This window comes from Pan troglodytes, chromosome 11 (genome assembly GCF_028858775.2).
Source record: "Pan troglodytes isolate AG18354 chromosome 11, NHGRI_mPanTro3-v2.0_pri, whole genome shotgun sequence".
Lineage (NCBI taxonomy): Eukaryota > Metazoa > Chordata > Mammalia > Primates > Hominidae > Pan > Pan troglodytes.
In genome coordinates, this window is record NC_072409.2 from 75,419,412 (window position 1) to 75,441,238 (window position 21,827).

Here is a 21,827-nt window from a genome sequence, read left to right on the forward strand (position 1 = left end):
GATCTCCAAGAGTGAAGTCCTCAGTGTGAGAATCCTTCCAGAGAAAACTGAGGGCCTGGGGGAATTCCTGGTGAGGTTAAAGGATGCTGAGGTTTGGCTTTGATTCTGTGAAAGTATGCCTGGAGCCTTTGTTTGAGATTTGAACAAAAGTGAACTTGTTCACATAAATAATAGTACACCGGACTTTGGAAGTTCCCTCCAAGCGCCATCTTGGTTGAAAGCGGTTTAGCTTGGTGAGATGGAAGAAGTTTTATCCTGCCTGTTCCTAGACACTTCCACACAGCTTGTCTGGTGTTTCCACCACTGAAATCACTGAGAGGCAGAGTTACAGACAGTGACTCAGATCCACTGATGACCTAGAACTGGCCCCCGGGATATGTTAACTTTGTTAACTGAGATTTTGGAACTCGGACATGAGAGAAAAGGGAATTTCTGGAAATGTTGAAGTTGTGATATTTAGAGTGAAGATTCGGGGTGGTGTTCTACCACTTTGATTTTCTACCAACCCTCAATTTGATTTTCTTGTGTGTTTTGCTATTTTTCAAGGAGAGAGGAAGGGAAAAGGAAGGAAGGGAATAAATGTGCTGGTGTCTATAGCTTAACAGCATAAAGCACAGAACTGGCTACCTTTCATAATAGGGTAGGGCTGGTGAAGATGCTGGCTTTGCTCTTCTCATTGTTATTTATTTTTGAGGAGGCACCTTCTCAGTTTATTTCCTGTTCCCCTTCCTGCAGTCTTGCTCACCTCTATGGCCTCGGCGTTTTAGTGGGGTGAACTTTGCTATAATTAGTGTAAGAAAATGAATCTATTGTCGTGCTCCATTATTCTTCATTTGACTGTTTTGTGGTGTGTTTTTTTTCTTGGTCACCTTGATAAGCATCATTTACATTTTGTGTGGCAAAAAGGAATAGAGACCACATGGAAAAAGATTCTCTTGGGTGTATTTGCAGGAGATGGGGGCACACTCTTAACTTCAAGTGTTCAAAATGTAGCTTAAAAGCAATGACTAGTTTGTTCAAGATATTTAAAACGTGGGGAGGTTTTACCTACCAGAGATGGTCTCCTCTGCTAGTTCTACACCTTAATGAAAGTTCTCCCTTCCTTGATGGGGGCAGGGAAACACATGGATGATTCTCCGAAGAAAAGCTTTGCTGATCTTGGTGAGCACCCAAGGGAGGGACATGTGGCCCAGGCAAAGGCTTTCTCTCTGCAGTATTAGTAAAGGGTTCAACGTGCCTGGCACAAAAAGTGAGTGCTTGTTAAGTTTTTCCACCTAATTATTACCCAGATCAATAGACATACACTTCATCTCCAAAGCTAGGACTAAACTGGATGGAACCTGGAATCCTCCTCTCTAGGAATCTCCAAAAATAATTTAAAGAAAAATACCTAAAATCTCAACAATAAAAAGATAAATCACTCAATTCGAAAGTAGGAGAAGGTTCTGAATAGACATTTCTCCAAAGACAACATCCACATGGTCAATAAGCACATGAAAAGATGGGTGACATCATTAGTCTTTAGGGAAAATGCAAAGAAAACTCACAGTAAGACACCATTTCACACCCCCTGAGATGACTACAATAGCAAGTGTTAGCCAGGCTGCAGAAAAATTGAAACTCTGGTACTCTCCTGGTGGGAATGTGAAATGGTGCAGCTGCTTTGGAAAACCATTTGGTAGTTCCTCAAAATGTTCAACATAGAGTTACCATGTAATTCAGTAATTCTACTGCTAGGCATGTACCCAAGAGAACTGAAATAATATGTTCCCACAAAAACTTGAACACAAATGTGCATGGTAGTATTACTATTAATAGCTAAAAAGTGGAAACAAGTTTATTGTCCATCAACTGATTAATGAACAAACAAAATGCGGTAATCCATACAATGGAATATTATTCAGCAGTACAAAAGAATAAAGTACTGATTCATGCTGCAACACAGATAAACCTCTAAAACAGTGTGCTAAGTGAAAGAAGTCAGACACAAAAGGCCACATACCATATGATTCCATTTATATGAAATGTCCAGAATAGGCAAATCCATAGAGACAGGAAGTAGATTAATGGTTACCGGGAGATGGGGGCGGGGAAGAATGGGAATTGACTGCTACTGCGTACAGGGTTTCTTTTGGGGGTGATGAAAATGTGCTAGAACTATATACAGTGGTGGCAATTGTACAACATTAATCATATACAAAAAAAAAACACTGAATCATTCACTTTAAAGGCTAAATATTTTGGTACCTGAATTATATCTCAAAAAAGAAAAAAAGAGCATGAAAAGGAAAATAATAGCAAAACAGTGACCATCATTATGAACATAAGAAATTAATCTTGGTCATTTATTTACGCATCGTAAAAACACTGGACTTTGCCATCTACCATATTTTAACATTTGTTAAAAAGAAAATCCTCCACTTAGGTGACAATATTCTAAAGTACTTTCTTCTGAAATGATCGGAAGAATAACGATTCCCAGTTCCTTTATTTGTTACATGATCTTGGAACTGGCTGATTCACTAAGAAATGTGCTCCAGATGCCATGTTAATTTCACCCCCGTGGCTACTACTTGGTTGCAGTTGTAGGGTTAGTTTTTGTTTGATTTTCCCATTCAGAATGAGGGAAAAGAACCAGCCTTGCAATGGCCTCTGTTGCAGATGGGAATGGGCAAGACTGGGTAGGGAAGTGAAGGATGGATGCAAAACCTGACAATTTGCTAGCAGCCTAGGGAAACAAGGAAATGACACTTTATTTTGCCTTTCCAAGATGTCAGAATGATGGTTCACCTTTTTGTTTCATGGAAGTGAATATTTGCCATCATAGAACTGGTTCTTGGGAGATGTTTGCTTATTGACATATCGATGGGGCCCATTCTGTTGAGTTTGTCAAATGGACAAGCAGAAGCTGTTGATCTGTTTTACAGGAGAACTCCAGTGCCTCCTGCGGTGGCTAAGTCCCAGAGCACTCTTGCTTTTACATCAGTCATCCACCTATTGGGTCACTTGAAAGCTTAACCTTGAACCCATCCCCTTCACGGTGTCTCTTCAACTTCTCTATCACCATAGCTGGGGTAATGTGTTCTCCTTACGATTCAGGTTTCTCATTTGCTGGCACCTTAGTAATTTAAAAAAATTTTTTTCATTATTTTATCCCTATCCTCTTCAACACTCTGCATTGAACTCCAAGGTGAGAAGCTGCTTTAGCTGATGTGAGCTGTCGTCACCAATGTTAAAAATTCTTTCCATCGCAGTAGTGGGACACAGTTGTGTGTGGGGTTTTTTTGTTTGGTTTTGGTTTTGGTTTTGTTTTCTGACCAGGGCTATCTTATGTGGAAGAATGGTGATTGGGCATGGAGTCAACTGAATTGCATAAAATGTTCCTTATTTTTAAGCAAGAACCATTCCCACTAGAAGTCCAAGCCTTCCACTCATGGTGGCTTATAAGCAGCCTTGAGGGATAGCCATGTCTCTGTGCAATTCATGGCAGGAGGGGCGGGTGGCAGCTGTTCTTTCGTTACAGGGGAGCTGGTAGCACCAGGAAATGGCTGCCTCCAGGCGTCCACCCTGTTGCAGCTGAGCTAATTATACCTTCCCAATGAAGGGAGAAATCAGAACACTACATTTGCATTGAAACCAGCCCAACATGGCGGATCCAAAATTACTCTAGCATTTATGTTCTCTGAATTGTTTTAATTAGCAGCTCTGCAGTACCAGTCTTTTGTTTTTTTGTTTCTTTCCTCCACTGGCAAAACCTGACATTTAGGAAACATCTGAACCAGATTTCGGTCACATTCTGCCTGTTGGAGACCTAGGGTCTCACTCTACTTGGTCATGCCTGTGCCGCATTGAGACCATTTAAATTTTTGTAATGTGCCCCTTGGGTGGTTTGCACTGTTTGGTTTTAACATATGCTTAAAATGTATGTGATCTGTTGATGAGTGGAGGGCCCCAAACATCTGCAATCCTAGCTGTTAAATCTTGTTCTCTCTTGGGCTTCAGCTTTATGTTGGAGTGGTAAGAAACCCTGTCCTTTAATTTATCTTCCACTTAAGAAAAGAAAAGGAAGAAGAATAAGCAAAGTGATTTATAGTAGACATTTACAGAAACAAATGAATATAACTTGGCTGAGCAAGGCCAGGGCAGAACTCTAAAGTGTTAAAGAGATGTCAGCAACAGATTCCAGGAAATCATCATTAGATGCCCACTCCCAGTTTATCAACTGGGAAGAGAAAGGAAGATGTGTGGTACCAAGACAAGCTAATATAGCAAGTGGCCAGATGAACAGATATGAATTTTAGCACCTTTCACCTTACCCTACTCACCTTAGAGGTTTCCAAGGGTTGATGAACTGGAAAATATAGTCCTGAGCCACAGAAGGGAGAAGGTTTAGTAATTTAAGAACTGGCCAAGCATGTAAGAAATAATCAAGAGTTAACCATCATTCCTTGGTCTTTAAAAAGAATGTGTTTATTTTTAAGAAATATTTTTATGTAATGTGAATATTTCGAGATAGGTAGGTGGATGGATGGATGGATAGATTGATTGACTGACTGATTGATTAATAGAAAGATAGACTCATTCCACAGATGTTTTTACCATCTTGTTTTGTCGTGTACTAACACCATTCCCTCTATGAGGAGCAGCATAAGAGGAGGTTTCAGTTTCACCTCCTCCCTGACTTCCTCTTAGCAGAATAATTGCTCACAAATATGTGATTTTTCTATACTCCATACAAAGAGGCATCACAGCATACAGTACCTTGCATCAAGGAAACTGGCTCATATCTATGTCTCTCATTAGTATGAGAGCTGATAGAAGATAAGTCTTACACATCTTTATTTCTGCAGAAACTGTGACAGTGCATGGCGCATATGAGGTGGTCAGTACATGATTGTTGAACAGGACTCCCACCAGGACTCCCACTTTTTGTGTGTGCCTTTGTAGCCCTGCAGGTGAATAAATAAGGTACTCAGATTTGTATTTGGGTCTGGCTTTGAAGCTAGGAGTGTTGGCTTCAAGAAGTAAAGCTAGGAATATAGGACCATCCCTATCTCAGACAACATTTTCTTTGCAGTGAAGAGCCCAGGGCTAAAACTTACTTCTATTTATTACCATAATAAGAAAATTTCCTCCTGTAAACTATGTCTAGAACCTTTGAAACCAGGCACAATATTCAATTTAAAGGGCAAATCAGTTCCTTCCTAAAAGAGGGATGTCCTCTGTGTCATTGACTCTCATTTGCATGGATCATTTTCTTATTTTTCTCATCACTATATAATACTTAGACAATAATTCTTAGCTTTCACATGAACAATTATAGATCTTTCTGTTTCGGCTCTTTTGATTAAAGTGTACTTAAAACCATAAGAGGTTGTTTATTTTATGAAATCATCTTCAATTAATGCTTCTTACAACACTTAGAGCACAGTTCAGAGGAACCCGTCTGCCAGGGAGAAGTCTATTAAGTTCAGACTATTTCTGTATTAAACGGGACTTGCATAAACTGTTTCAAGGTTCTAAATTGGTTTAATTTGTTTTCAGCCTTCCTAAGAACCTTTTACATATGCTTTGGAGTTGCCACAGGGTGAGCGTGAGAGTCCTCTCATTCATTCATTTTATGAGTACATGTTTATGAAACAACTACTATGTGCTAGGTGCAATAGTAGATGCAAAAAGCATCTAGACTTTTTAAAGAAAGGTACCTAGGCTCTACTTTGAGGAGTTCCCAGACATTTTAATACAATGTGATAAATGCTGTAATGTAGATACAAAATGGGAACCCAAAAGAGGAAGCCTCCAGCCTACTTTGGAAACTCAGAGTAGGGTTCTCAGGGACACAACGTTTGAGCTGGTATTTAAGATATAGACCCTAAATTGTTCCATTTGCAAGGAGGCCCTAGGCCAGGATAGAGAGGAAGACAGAAAGTAGGATATAAGGAGAGATGTCAATGTAAACATCACAGTATGTGATCCAGGAGTGGGGTCTTCTTTGCTATTCTTCTGAGGCTATCAAAATACGCTCTTGAGGCTATTATCACATTTCACAGGGGTTTTTGCCATGCCAAAGACTTTGGACTTGATCCTTTGGCAGTGTGGAGCCACTGAGAGATTCTACACTGGAAAATGACATATTAGATTGCATTCTGATATGTCATATGGTCTATGAAATAGATCCGCCAAACAGATCCCAACATCTTCACCTCTGTACTTATTTGATTTGCCTAGAGCAGGGTCTCTCACCCATCAGCTGTCAGTGGGTGTGCTTCAAAAATGTGATCTTGTAATCATAAGGTAAGCAATCTCTTTCCTTGATGCAGAACTCCTCAGAGCCTTTAATCTATTGCTATGCCTTGTGATCTTTTAACAAAGGCTATAGAAACTTTTGGAAACCAGCATGGAGACACGTTATTCCAGTTCTTGGTCCCATCCTTCACCCAACTGGTGAAGAATGCTAGCAGTAGATGGGTAAATCCTTGTGTCCCCTTTTTTTTTGGTCTTCTGAGTCTCTTTTTCTTGAAATCACTAGCCCCTATACTTTATACCTAGAAGTGCTACATTCAGAAATTAGTTATGCTTCCAGGTGCACTGGGAATGACAGTAGGGAAAAGTGGACATTGCCCATTGGCTTGGATGGGGCAGAAGGACTCTGATGCCTCAAGGTCCTAAGAGGTCTCTCCTCCTCCAGTTTTGAAACAGCTGGGCCTCCGCTTTCTCGTGCCTGTGATATTCTATGCTTTTGCCTCACTCAGACCAGAGCCTCTTCTAAAAGTAAGCTGGCAACAAAGAGTTACCTGGGGTACAGAGGGAAGAGCATCCAATTTGGAGCCTGAAGACAGATATTCAAGTCTCTGATTTCCTTTTCTACCCTTATGATCATATCAGTTAGGAATGTGTTTAGCCTAGGAACCAATATGCTACTAAAGGTGGCTAAGCAGATAAGGGGTTGTTTTACTCAAGTGAAAGGAAGTTCAGAAGCGGGCAATTTCTGATTGGTTCAGAGGCTTTCCAGTGTCAGAGCTGTGGATTGGCACTGGAGATGTCCTTGGTCTTTCCCTCCTGGCTGCAAGATGGCTGCAGCAACTCCAAACATTAAAACTGCAATCCGAGGAGGAAGGCCAGGTTGCTGCACAGAGCAGATTGTTTTTTCCTGCACACCTTTTTCCATCAGGGCATAAATCTTTCCTAGAACATCCCCTCTGCAAATACTTCTTTTTGTACCTCATTGGCCAGAGGTGGGTCAAGACTAAGGGCTGAGCTCACTCGCCAGAGATCAATGACTTGTTACCAAAGACCTAGACAAAACTGCAATTCTGTTACAGAGAAAAAGGAAGCAAATGGCTTTGGGGTCATCAAAGAAAATTATCTGTCACATTGACCTTATGCATCATGATAGCATCTGTTTCTTTATTTGCAATGAGCCCCTGCCTTTAAAAGTTGAGAACTATAAATCGAAGTGATACAAAATAATTGCTTGTTCTTCTGTGTTAATGGTTCTTTTTGCTCTGGCTGCTTTTAAGATTTTCTCTTTATTACTGGTCTTGGGCAATTTGATTATGATATGCCTTAGTATTGTTGTATTTATATTTATTGTGCTTGGACTCACTGGATTTCTTGGATTTGTGGGTTTATAGTTTGCATCAGTTCAGAATTTTTTGGCTATTCTTTGCTCAAATATTAATTCTGCTTTTCCCACCAACCCCCTACGGACTCCAATTTCACTTATAATAAGCCACTTGACACTGTCTTGTGACTCACTGAGCTGTTTCCATGATTTTGAATTCTGTTTTTTCTGTGTGTTTCATTTTGGATAGTTTTTGTTATTATGTCACCAAGTTCAGTAATTTTTTTTCTCCTGCAATGTCTAATTTGCCATTATTCTCATCCAGTATAGTCTCCATTTCACACTTTGCAGTTTTCATTTCTGGAAGTTCAATATGGGCCTTTTCTTATATCTACCATGTCTCTAGTTAACTTTTTAAGCATATGGAATATTTGTCATAATAAATATTTCAATGTATTTGTAATTCTAACATCTGTATCTATCCTTAACCAGGTTCCGTTGATTGAGTTTTCTCCTCATTGTGGGTCATATTTTCTGCTCCTTTGCATGCCTGGTAGTTTTAAGTTGGAAGCCAGACGTTGTGAATTTCACCTTGTTGGATGCTGGATGTTTTTGTATTCCTGTAAATATTTCTGAGCTTTGTTATGGAATGCATTTATATTGCATAGGAACAGTTTGATCCTTTTGTGTGTTACTGTTAAGATTTATTGGTCAAGACCACAGCAATGCTTACTTTAGGGCTTATTTCCCACTATTGAGGCAAGATCCTCCTGTGTACTCTGCCCAATGCCCCATGAATCCGGAGGTCCTCACCCTGCTTCATAGGAACCAGCTTTATTTCTCACCCTGTGTGAGCACTGGGCACTGTTTTCTCAGATCTTTTGGGAAGTTTTTCCTTCGGCCATGAATAGTATCCTCACATGCACGCACTGATCAGAACTCAGCTCGGTATTCAACGGGCATCCTCTGCAGATCTTCAGAGTTCTTTCTACGTGCAGCTCTCTCTTCTCTGGTATTCTGTCCTTTCAACGCTGGCCACTTTGATCTCCCCAGACTCTCAGCTCCATCTCCCCAACTTAGGGAGCTTGTTGGACTCTTGGGCTCCCCACTCTGTCTTTCTCAATGAATTAAGCTCACAATGTTTGTTTCTCATCTCTCAGATCACTCACTGTCCTTCATTGCCTGTTGTCTAGTATGAAAACAATTTTTTCACATATGAAGCCATTTTTTGGTTGTTACTCCATCTTGCCTAAAAGCAGAAGATGGTTATCATTTCTCTTGATAATGAATATATCATTTTGAAAATCTACCAGTGAACTGCTTACAAGCTGCAGCATGGCAAACAAGTTCTCTCATCGCTTTAAGACAGTTACTTCCTGTGAAGGTTTTTTTTCCTTTTTAATTAAATAACTTACATTTACATAATACTTTTTCTACAATTAAAGTTTCCCTGCCTACACAGAATTATTACTTAAGTAGGAGAGTATTCTCCATCTCCAGTGAGTATTGAGCAAGAGGAAATTATCTTAGCCTACTTGTTACCTTTGAGAGATTCCCTGGGCTAAAAAAATGAATTGGTTCAAGAAGGCTTTGAAAAAAAAATGTGTAGGCAGAATATTAGTAATGCTACCCACTTTTCACATTCTCCCACAGTCTTTGCCTATGGTTGGGGTCAAACACCTTGGATGGATGAAATGGCTGAATTAATCCAAGATAGTTTTGCAGACATAGTTCTTAACCATGCCTCTTTAATGTATAAATACCAAGTAAGATGTATTCTGTTCCCCAAGGAAAACCACACGTGTCCTGGGGAGAAGAGACGTAAATGAATCACTCTGATACTAGGCAGTGTGATACATGTTATGGAGAGCAGAGATAAACTGATTTGGGGGGAGATGTGGGATGACATCTGGAAAATTCTCCGAAAGCAACAGAATTTGAGGTGGGCCTTAAAGGATAAATAGCAGGTAGAGATGTTGTTAACCACAAAGACTATTGCCTGTGATGGATGTTATAAATACAATTAGATGACCTGTTAACAAGTACTTTTTGGGAGGATGTAGAAGTTCTAATTTTGAACTCCACATGCCTCACAGAATGGTAGGCACTTCCTAAGGTCTTACAGATCATGACAATTGCCTAAAAGGAGCTTCCAAGAAAGATTCTATAATATTCTTCTTGTAAGTCTTTCAAAATGAAGATGCTCTTCAAAGTAGTGGGTCTTCAGGATGAAAATTACTCCTGAGTCCAAGCATGATTTGACTTCATCTTTCAACTCTCCATATCAATCTCTTAAAATTCTGTCCTCCGGTCATTTCTACCTAGTCTATTTGTCTATGTATGAGAGACTAGAAAACTCCAAGATATTGTTACATCAACGTAGCATAATACTGGATACCTACAGAGACGTGAAAAACACCAGGGTTTCTCTTTCTGCAGAGCTGCAGTGGCTTTCCCTGTTGATCATCCTATTGGTGACCATAAGAACTTAGCACAGTCATGTTGCCTGAGGGATTCTGCTTACCAGGAACAACTAGTTTAAATTTGACTCCATGAAGAGAATTATCAAACATAAAAGAGCTTGTGATATCCAACTAAGAGAAAACGTCTGAAATTCTTTTTATGCTGATGGAGGCATGGAAGTATGATCTTACCTAGTACTATAGAACTTCCTACTGCATGGGCTCCTAAGCTTGGTCACACATCTGAATACCCCAGAGTGTCTTTTGCGTAATGTTGATTTTTGGGCTTCACTTTACATATACTGATTCAGCATCTTGAAAGCGATGAGATTTGGGAATTTATATTCTTCACAAGCTTCTTAGCTGAGTCTGATGTCCAGCCAAGTGTAGAGCTATGTTTTTGTTTGTTGGTTGGTTGGTTTTGAAATGGAGTCTTACTCTGCCACCCAAGCTGGAGTGTAATGGCACAAGATCAGTTCACTGCAACCTCCACCTCCCGGGTTCAAGTGATTCTCCTGCCTCAGCCTCCCAAGCAGCTGGGATTACAGGCACCTGCCACCACACTGGGCTAAATTTTTGTATTTTTAGTAGAGACGGGGTTTCACTGTGCTGGCCAGGCTGGTCTCGAACTCCTGGCCTTATGATCTGCCCCCCTCAGCCTCCCAAAGTGCTGGGATTACAGGTGTAAGCCACTGCGCCCAGCCAGTGTAGAGCTATTATATAGGCACTGCTCAGGTAGACTTACAGAAAGTAGACAAGGATATAACACGGTCTCCTCTATGCTGAGATTCAAATGGTAACTTTACAAAAGGTCTTAGTTATCAAGCTTCTAAAGGAGAATAGTTGCTGTGAAAAATTCTCTCAACCATGACCCTTGACTTTCCTGATAGAGATGGTATTACCATAATTAATGGATTTTTAGGACTTCTGATGGGAAAGACCGTCTGAATTTTAATCACTAGTGCACAGTCATATCCTACTCTCTTGAACATCAGAGCTTAGGTTCATTGAACCATGACATTTCCGAATGAACCCAAGAACTATTTCTTACGGTATCAGTTAGTAAACGAAGTGCTATTTGAGGCTCTCTTCTCTCATCCTGGGAGGTGAGCTTGACTCATTCTCTAGGTAATGTTGTCAAAGACATCATGAGGATCACAAGAGAGACAGAGCAAGCAGCAGGTGGAAAGTGATGCACCATGTTCCTGGACATGCCAACACAGAGCACACCACCACCCCCGCCCCGCAACCCCTCTCCACAAGGAGCTGGGGCTCCCAGGCTGGTGGTCTAGGCAGACCCCTGCTGGCCTTCTCTGTCACTGCATGGTTGTATATCTGTGTGGGTGACGACTGGTGGAGGCCCTACGCAGGAAATGCAAGAAAAGGCTTGTGGAGAGTCAAACAGCTTGTCAAGGTATCCTTGTGGGTGTCTGTATTGAAGTGTCACAGTATGAAGGCATTTTATTAGCAGCTATTTTAGAATCCGAACACTGAAATGGAACAGTTTCTTCCCTACATGGCATTTCCAGGCTGGCTTCCTCCCTCACAGCCTTACGACAGCACCAGCCTTCTCATAAGGGGGTGGAGAACATGACGCTGGGCTCCTTTGACGGCGGAGCCCAGCTATGTGGCCCACGCCCTCAGCCCTGGAGATAATTTGGTTCATTCACATGTTGGTGATGACAGAGATACTGCAGCGGAAGCTGGGGAGGATTTGAGGCTCATGCCTCGCCTTTGTGTGCAGCACAGAAATCTTCCTGGGTTTTGGAAAGGTATGGAGAGATTGATGCCCGGGGTTAAGGGCGTGGAGGGAACATCCACTCAAAGGAGAAATTGCAGGGTGAGTGATGTCCAACCTCAGTATGGCTTTTTTCTGCAGCTACCACGGGGGCTTAAGTTCTTCCCAGCTGTCTTAGGGCAAGTAGTGAATTTCTTTCTGGAAAACTCATTAGACTTCATTGTAGGAACAAGGACCTTAGAAGACTCCTGTTAATGTCTTAGAGGGCTGATGTGGGGTCTTGTAAGGAAGACTGACATACCTGGCCTCCTTTTATGTCTCAGCTTGGCATGTAACCCTCTCAGCCATCTTCCAATTTACTGATGAGAAAAATAATATTCAGGGATGTGAAGTCACTTTCCCGAAGTGCCCTCCCTTATGCCTCTGGCAGACTGGCATCTGAGCTCCTGTTCTCAAACAAAAACTCCATGCTCTTCCCACTCTGAAAGCTTCTCTGTGCCCTCAGCACACCCCTGGCTCCTCTAGTCTTCTCCCTGAGAGGTGGACAAGGGTCGCCTGGTGTATTCTCAGAGCTCTGCCCTTTGTAATCATAAAAGATCCGTCTAGGACAGTGGCCCACTGTGCAGAGCAAAGTTCTAAAGCTGTCTTGGTTGGAAGAAGAAAAGGGATACTCCAAATTTCAGAACCATGGCTTTTTAGATTGGGAAGGGGCTTCAGAAGTAGTCAGTCTGTCCCTTTATTTTAAGGAGGGAATCTGGGTTTTTTGTCCAGCCTACCAGCTCTCCAGCTTTGGGTCATTCCTGAACCTGACTAATATGCCAAGGAACATAGGCAGGCAGACAGCAGACTTGGATTTATTCTCACCTTCAATATGTGTAGAGTGTGTGGCTTTGAATAACTCATTTAACTTCTCAGAACCTTACTTCTCATCTTAGTAAAATGGTAAAGAAGTCGGCTCTGTCTGCTATGAGTGCTGTCATGATGCCACCATGAAAATTGTGAAGTATACATATTATTAAGTATTATTTATTCTGTTTTTGCCATTGGGGAATGGGGACAGAGCAGAGTTCTGTGGCATATACTGTGCTACACCTAGCATGTTTGCAAGGATGCTCTATTGAGTAACCACATCCTTGAATCCAAAGATGGGTTCCAAAGATTGTGAATGCTGTCTTGGGTCTTTTTGGCATGGGCCCAAGATGTTGCTGTGGGGGCATATATGATACATTGACGTCACATTTTCCTTTTCTTCATGTCTCCTGAATTAATAAAACACTTCCTACCGGTGCAGCCACACTTCATGCATTGTTGGTCCACCCTCCCAGGCTAGAATGGTGTTGATGAGGTCTTTAGGAAGGTCGAAAGACTTCCCCAGATTCCTAACCGGCTGCTGTCCTGTACTCTGTTTTTTCCATGCTATCCCTAAAGGCAACTGTAGCCACCACCACTAAAAGCATATTTTAATACTCCGTGTCATGTGCTTCCTTTGTGTCTTTGGAGTTGGTCCAGAACGATCACTCGCTTACCTTTTGTCAGCCATTCTGAGTCATATGTATTTGCCTGAGCATGAAACACTCATGTTAAAGGAAAAGTTTTGTGGCGTAAGCCACACACATTGCAGGAAAAGCTCAATTTGCATAGCTCAGGATAGGGCTCTGCCCTTTAGCAGTCTGGGGAAGCCTGCCCACTCCTGCACCAAATAATGTTCTGCATGCAAAAAAATAAAATATACAGCATTACAAAAGAACAGCGTTGCATTCAGCATAGTTATAAAATGTTAAAAGGGTGACATAATAACACGTGTTTCTGTTAAAACATTAAATAAGGAGATCTTTTGGTGGTCTAATAGCTATTAAAATTTCAAAGTGATGATCATAAATGATGTTGTGAGATAATCTATAACAATAATAATGTGGCATGAAAATATCTGATTTCTATGGGTGACAACTTCACAGATTCTGCCAATCCTAAGAGATGCTAAATTTTTGTTAAAAGTTCATGAAAATGAGATGCAATTCAAGTTGACAGAACCCTGTGAATTCTATCCATGGATCCCTTTAGGATCTGTGCATTACAGGTAAAGAACACTTCCTTTACAACATTGTAAACTAGTGCACGAATGCTCATTAGACATGTGTAATACAATAAAGTTCTGCTGGCTAAGAGCACTCTAGAACATTGGAAGCAGGGAGATGAGGGTAGGAGAATTGCATAAACAGCATAGTCTCTGGAGCCAGATTTTCTGGGTTCAAATTCCAGAAAATTTGTGGAATTTGTGATCTTGAACAAGTGACTTAACCTCTCAACACTATTTCTTCAACTTTTAAATGGCAATAATAGGGCCGGGCATGGTGGTTCATGCCTGTAATTCCAAGGAGGGGACTTTGGAAGGCCAAGGTGGGTGGATCACCTGAGGTCAGGAGTTCGAGACCAGCCTGGTCAACATGGCAAAACCCCTTCTCTACTAAAAATACAAAAACTAGCCAGGTGTGGTGGTGGGCGCCTGTAATCCCAGCTACTTGGGAGGCTGAGGCATGAGGAGGTTGCAGTGAACTGAGATCACACCACTGCACTCCAGCCTGGGGGACAGAGTGCAAAAAATAAAAAAATAAAAAATAAATAAAAATAATAAAAAATAAAAAATGGCAATAATAATAACAATACCTTCTTAAAGAGATGTGTTAAGGATTAAGTGCACCTTAAGTAGTGCCTACCTCATAGCAGGCACTTTATATGTCAGCTGTCATTATTGTAACTATCTGTGCATACAGAAAGAGAATATCTCAGAAATAAAGAGCATCAGGGTGAGTCAGCGCTGGGCAGGGCAGTGTTAAGAGGGCATGCACGCACTGGTGTTTGGTTAGCTGTGAGTTCAGCCCACATTACTCCACCTCTCAAGGATATTGCAAGGAACTTTACCCAAGAGGCTTGCTGAAATCAATATACTTCATGTCCAAGGCAATCCCCCATCCTATCCAGCAACTTCACTTACTTCTGGATGATCATTTGGTATGATTTCATCTTAAAGAACCTATATACTTGCTTCTGGTCATCACTGCATTTTCTAAGTGCTTTCAAACAATGCTTAAATAGTTTATGTTAAAATCTAGCCTGGAACAAAGGTCAAGTTTAGTGATCAGTTGTTTCTGGAATCCTACTTTTTCCCTCTTGGAAATTATGTCAGTCTTTGCTCATCTCCTTCAGCATCTCCACTTTTACTTTTTTCTTGTTCCTTCTGTCTGAGTGAGTGCCACACTTACATTGTCAAAAGGAGCAGGCTGGGACAGTGTTTAGCTCTGCTTGAAGACATAGATTCATTTAAAACAGTTTCCATTTAAAGAGCAATTTAACCATATTTGTTACATCACTTCTAGAATTCAGGTCATTCTTCTTGATGGAACAGAAAGAATCAAAATAGGAATTATGTAGCTAATTCATTTAACAAATATTGCTGAGCACGAGCACCTTACCTGCTAGGCACTGGGCACTAGAGGGAAAAAGTGAGCAAAAATAGACACATCTTAGCCTCCTGGACCTAATGATCCCCCTAGAGAGCCAGACATTTATCACATAATTGCACAAACACATATTGAACAAGACCTGTGATAAGTGGCATGGAACAAACATTCTGAGGGCTATGAGAACCTGTAATAAGGGAATCTAACCAGGTTAGATTCCTGTACTCTGGGAAGACTGAGGAGGGCATCTTTGAGCTGAGTCCTGCAAATTGGATTAACTACACCAAGAAGTGAGGAAAGTCCCCACTGGGCAGAGGAAACAATGAGCAGGAAAGCCCCTGGCAAGAGAAGCAGAACATGGTAAAGGAGATGGCAGATGGCCAGTGTGCTGGACATAGAGCCCAAGGTGCAAAACCCAGCTGTAGAAGCAGAAGGGACCTTGCCAGCCATGCTGAGGATTTTTCGTGATCATAAAAGCAATGAGATGCCACTAAGAGCTCTCAGAAAGAGGTAGGGCTTTGCAACTCTGTGAGCCAGAGTAAGCAGATGGGCTGAGGGGCTCTTACAGAAGCTCAGTGGGGAGATGATGGTTTGGTGGGCATAGATTCAGAGCAAAGTGAAAAGACTTATAAGCTATTTAGGAGGCAAAATTGCAGGACCTGGAGGTGGATTGGGTATGGAAAGGGAAATGAAGAGGAAGATATCAAGGATGTGAGATAGATTTCTGGCCAGAATAACTGGACAGTTGGTGTCATTCTATGACCTTGTTTTGGAATGGTCTGGAAGGAGACCAAGGATTCAGTTGGGTGCGTTAAATTAAGTTTAAAGTGATTTTAAGTCATCTGTATTTCAAGATCACCTCTAACCGGCATGAAAACATTCATAGGGGGGTATCCAAATAGTTGAACAACGCCAAGGTGGGAGAGTTGGGAGAGCTGGGGACATTTGGGTGAGGAAAAGGAAGACCTAAATGTGGACATACTAGCTACCTTCTGCTACATGGATGAGGATAGAGGTTCTAGAGGCCAGAACTGTGTCTGTTGCATAGGAGTTTCATGAAGCAGATTTGGCACGATGTAAAGAGGAACTAAGAACGAGAGCTGTGATGTATCAGGGCTGCCTTGCCAAAAGATGAGTTCCTTGTCACTGGAGGGAAGTGTCCAAGTGTAGGTTTTCCATCTTCTATTATGCTGCAGAAAGGGCTCCAGTGTTTTAAAAATTGTGTTCTATGGAACCCAGTGAGTTTATGAAGGGGCTTCAGTGACTGGTTTTGTAAACAGTTGATTTCAATTTCATCTCTTTATGTGTGCTATAACCCTTAATATAACTACTAATATGAAATATGCTGTAACCAATAAAAACTAATGAAAACTAACATGCTCAAATGTGTTATATACACAATTTTAACACATTAGACAATGGAAAAACTTTGATGTGTTTTTGGGGTTTAGCTTTATAATGTATAAATACTACCAACTTGAAGTTTTAGAAATGAATTCCTAGTAATACATGCATTTTTATTTTCATTAGTTTTGAAGGTGGTGTCTTAAGATTATATGAAATTTAGATAAGTCCTAAAGATCCTTATAACTCAAAGATTCCATTGCTTTTATTCAGACAATTAAAATAAGCAATCATATTCTCATTTCTATACATTTATTTTAGCCCCCAAAAACCAATATGAGCAGATCTAGGTCCTCTGTGCACAGGGAAACATTTATGAAGCACTCTGCTTCCAGAATTAACTATGATTTCAGCTCTCCCTACGCTCTCCATTGAGCCCTCTTTCCATGCTTTCCTTCCTTCTTTCAAACTTGCCAAACTTCATCTGAGCTTTCAAAGACATTGATTATATGTGCATGGACTACTCTAAAAAAGTCTTGGTATCTCATTATATTTATGACATAAGTGTTTAAATAGCTTAAGGACCATGGCCAACAGCTTCTCCATGTCACAGAGAAGAGAATGTTCAAATGTTCACAGCTTTGAAGCACAGCTCACTGTGAATAATTAAGTGGCAGTAGTTAAGAGAAAAAGGGGAAAATGGTAAGCAGATCAGAGAAACCCAGAGAACATTTGATTCAACTTTTTACCAGATGACTGCTTCACTATTCTGCAAGCCCTCAGCAGAACTCACCAACTTTGCCACAGAGAGAACATTCACCCAAGGACACACTTGGCCATAACAGTCTTCCCTAGTTTTTCATTCAGTACCAGAACACCTAGTGTGTCCTCAAATACTCCTACTGTAATGAGTGTGAAATGAACAGGAATATGGCAGCCTGTTTCAGCCCCTTGAACAGGTTCCTCATTCTCAAAAACAGACCCCAAAACCCTTTCAAATAAAACACAAGGTTGACCTGCTGACAAACATAGTACTCCTGTTATTCATAAGATCAACCACCTGTGGTTACATAAATCCAAAGTGTGCTAAATAACGATTTCTGTGCACTAAGTGCCACCCATGTGATCTGTACATGATCTGAGCACACTAACCCTCCCTGGGCCTTTGTGTCTGGGCCTCAGTTGTGAAATGAGGACAGCGTTCATCAGATCAGATGATTTCTAAAGTCCTTTCAGCTCTAAAAGTCTAATCTCAAGACTCAGGTTCACTGAATTAAACCAAAATATTGTCTTCACAGAGAAGACTTAAGATCAATTCTTAGAGAATTTACAAAACTAGGGGAAAAAATTAAAAAAAAACAAAGATACAGTTTCTCCTACAGAATGTACAGTTTTGCTCAATGGTATTTTTTAAAGTTTATTTCTTCGTCGACTGTTTATGTTTAACCCCCATGAATCATTCAGAAGATGCATTTTATCTGCTGGCCTTACAGGTAAGAGGATTAGATGATACTATCTTTTTCTGTCTTTTCTCTTAAAGCAATATCCCCATATTAGAGAAGAAGTTTATTTATTAGCCACATGCAGACTTTCATGGTTTGCTTTTGGTTCTGGATGTTTGTGTGTGTGGAAATACATAAAATGACAAGAAATGAGAAAGTACATGAAACCTGATAACAGTGTCTGAACCCCACGCATATCTGCTATCATACTATAGACTAATATTACCTGTGTAGAGCCAGGGCCTCTCCTCATAACAAATACCCTAACTTGATAAGGTGGCAAATGAATCAATCGTTATGTGGTTTTTATTAAATAATACACCCAAGGATGCATGCCTTGTGCTACTTGGTGGTGTGCAAAGTAAGTCAGACATTGTCAACCATTGTCAATGTAATTTTTATAGATCTCAGTTTTATAGATGGTAATTTAGAGCTGCAGAAGGTTAAAGCTCTTGTGTAACTTGGAGCCAGATAGCCCAAGAGTTTTCTTTACCTTTTTAAGGTATAAAAGAAGTAGGACTCAGATCGAATTCCTCTCCACATCTCACTTATAAGAGAAACATCCTTTATTTGTCCAACATGGAGACTGAGCAGCATGGAGAATGGGCTGTTCTCCAGTTTGAAATAGTGATTTTCCCAAGTACCAACCTAGTTCATATCCTCAAATGATGTGGAGAACCTCTTGGTTTCCACCCTTGGTTTCCACCTTTGTAGGTCCCCTTAGAACTTCCAAGTGGAGGTGCATGTCTCCTCCCTTTGCCTTATCCCTGCTGGCTTCAGCTTTCCCTAAGCAGCCTCAAGGAAGTCGCCGGCTGTTTGGGAGTTAAGGGGAGCAGGCCTGGATATCCCCTGGGTGTGGCATATTTCCAGGACAGAAAGCTGCAAAAGGAAAGAACAGTGTGGGAAAGAAATGCCCACTTGAATGAGATCAGGATGTTCTGAGCCCTGTCCTGGTGCCGCCTGGGGCTGCAGCTTGGCAGTGCCAGGAGACACTCATTGCCCTCGGCGGCTCTGGGAGCACCTTGGAAGGCGGCACCCTCCCCCGGGGGAGCACACACAAGCTGCTGCAGGCAAAGAATGGCCACCCAGGGGCAGTTCTCAGAGGAAGGAAGGTTCCTTTGAGGAGTGGGCAGCAAGACATTCTCACCCTGGGACTCAAGAGAAGTGGAGCTTTTTTCCCCCCTCTTTCCCAAAATGCAAATAGCCTCTGTCCTTGGAATAAGGAAGATGGGTTGCTAGGCAATCACTTCTAAACAAGCACTCCCCCCTGCCCCTTTTTCCTGACCCCTAGAACAATGGAGACTTTTCAGCGAATGGAACCAAGATGGAGGAAAAGATGTGGCAAAAACAGAAATGGAATCAGAGATTACAGAAGTTCTGATTCATAGAGTATTGGAAGAAAAATGTAATATTAATAGGTTTTGCTCTAGGCAGACTAAAGGGGGTCTCACTTTTGCCATCACATTGGCATTATTTGTCATCACAAGTCAAGTTGCACAGGCAGTGCAGCGGCCGCTGTCCTGTGCTGATCCCACTTGCAATGACTTGGGTGACCTTAAGGATGTGACGTTATTACCAGTGAACTAAGAGTTCTTAGGTCTCAGTCTGTTTATCAGTGCAACAATATTAATAGTTGGAATTATCATATTTTCAAAATAATCTTTTTAGCAATTCCCACATTTCGTTAGATTCTGCCTGTCAGGGTCTTGGTAGGAAATATGTGTGATATTCACACAAATTGTGTGAATACAATTCACACAATACAATACAATACAATATGTATTGTAAGTGTGAATACAATAGAAACAGATTTGAATAAAAGGGCTATTGACAAAGGTGTAGATACGTTTTAGGGAAACACGAAGGATAGCATAGGTCCCTATGCCCCCTTGGTCTGAAGGGACAAGGGGAAGGAGTGGTTATCTAGCCCAGGAAGGGTAGATACCTGAGAGGGCTGCCTGACAAGAGCTCTGCCTTTTGGTAGAAGGACATAGCCAGCCTATGATGACTCCACACCTAAATTCTGTCCTCAAAACAGTGGGAAGCCAGGGGTCAAGGGGACAGTCCAAATGTTTGAGTCAGCTTAGCTGCCGTTAACAATATGCCATAAGCTGGGTGGCTTAAACCACAGAAATTTATTTTCTCACACCCCTGGAGGCTGGAAGTCTGAGACCAGAGTGCCAGCATGGTTGGGTTCTGGTGAGGGCTCTCTTCTTGGCTTGCAGACGGCCACCTTCTTGCTGTGTCCCTGTGTGGCAGAGAGAGCTCTGTTGTCTCTTCCTCTTTTATAAGGACACAAAGTTCTATGGGATTAGGGCTCTACTTATGGGTGCCTTTAACTTTTATTACCTCCTTAAAAGCCCTGCTTGCAATGCAGTTGCATGAGGAGTGAGGGCTTCAACATAGGAATTTGGTGGGGACATAATTTAGTTCACAGCACCAAGTAACAATTTAGAGTCAACACTGAATTACCGTAGTGCTAGAGGCCTAAGAGAATCAGAATATCTCCCTGGGAAACTTACCACAAGATTTTAAAGTATCCATTAATGCAAGACCTAATATTATTCTTACTTCTTGGTAGAGCCAACTAAAACACTGTGAGATCAGGTAACTTTTCCAGAGAATGAGCATGAAGGGCAGGTGCTGGCCAGCTTGCTCTGTTTGACAGAGGTAGCAAGGCCCTGATCCCACAAAAAAAAAACCATAAACACAACTAGAGAACTCTGTTAGCAATCAGCAGGGTTTCTTTGGCTTTTGTCCATTGTAAATGTTTTCATGGTGGAAGCAGTGTTATTAAAAATATTCTTGAAATTTGAAGAGGAAAATTAGATCATCTATAAATCCATATGATTGAATATTTACTGATTTATTTGTTTTTACACACTATTCTCTTGCTTCCTGTGTGTATATGTAGATATAGACATAGATATACACATACACATACACTCGATTCTTATTATTCACATTGGTTATTTTCTATAAAGTCACTACGTTGAATTAGCTGAATTAGCTGCATTAGCAAATACTGAACCACTGCTCCAAGGGGAAATATAGGAATAGGCTCCTGTAAACCCTGGTCACAACATCTTCATTAGCTGATCAATACATAACCTTGTTTTATGTACGTTTCTGTTTAAATACATCTTATTTAGTATATATTGTTGATTCATTTACATTGAACTCAGGGCCAACAGCCTGAACATAACTCACATCTGAATAAAGTGTATCTAATGCACATATTTTCTCCATAAGGCACAGCACAGACTTCTTGCTCTTAGGAACACGAGACAGAACTTTAGTGCTAAGTTTGGGGACCATTTTAAATAGCAAAATCACCAATAACAAGCACAAAAATGCAAAAAAACATGGTTCTAAATAGCATAAAGGATGCATCCTTGCAGTATGGGAGCTGAAACAAGAAGGTAGAATGTCTCCTTGTTCAACCTTCACTGGAAATGTGCATATCAGACAACTCAAATATTTTTGCTGCTCTGTGCATGGTTGTGAATGACTGTGGAAGAACCTTGAGTGTTGGTTTTGATATTACAAGTACATTTTACAGTGTAGGACAATTTGCAAATACAGAATTCGTGGATAATGAGAATCAACTGCACATATACCATATATACACCCATGCACACACACATTAGTTGTACAGGCATACCTCATTGTATTGTGCTTCACTTTATTGCACTATGCAAATATTGTGTATTTTTACAAATTGAAGGTTTGTGGCAACCAGGTATCAAGAAAGCCTAT

The 21,827-nt window shown here is 41.1% G+C and overlaps 1 protein-coding gene across 8 annotated transcripts in view; it reads left to right on the plus strand.

Moving 5' to 3' along the window:
• Positions 1-21,827, plus strand: part of NTRK2 (neurotrophic receptor tyrosine kinase 2) — a 358,176-nt gene that overhangs the window by 286,976 nt on the left and 49,373 nt on the right. The window lies entirely within an intron of this gene.